We start from the raw sequence: 398 nt of genomic DNA, 5'->3' as shown, positions 1-398 counted from the left end.
TCAGTGGATAGGAACAAATATGCGACATGCAGGAAATATAGTTGATAGAAAAAATTGAGGTGTTTGAGATGTGCGAAATGCCCAGTAAAAAACTATTAGTTGTCGATCACTCTAAATTATTTCAACAATAAACTATAATTAACCCTAATCAACCTTAATTTAACAATTTTAATATATTAATATCCTAAATCCTAAACTTAACCTAATATGATAAAATTAATCTAACCTAAACTAACATATTAACCTAAAGTTATGGTTTTAAAAGAATAAAAAAAATAAAGTTAAATAAAAAAATTAGAAGCTTATACTGAGAGAAAAGTATGGAAGCATAGTAATTAGGGGGTGGCAAGCGGGGAAGCTCGTCTCGCCCCGCCAAAAGCCTACCCTTTGGCGGGCTG

This window comes from Arachis ipaensis, chromosome B05 (genome assembly GCF_000816755.2).
Source record: "Arachis ipaensis cultivar K30076 chromosome B05, Araip1.1, whole genome shotgun sequence".
Classification (NCBI taxonomy): domain Eukaryota; kingdom Viridiplantae; phylum Streptophyta; class Magnoliopsida; order Fabales; family Fabaceae; genus Arachis; species Arachis ipaensis.
This window is presented reverse-complemented; position numbering follows the sequence as displayed.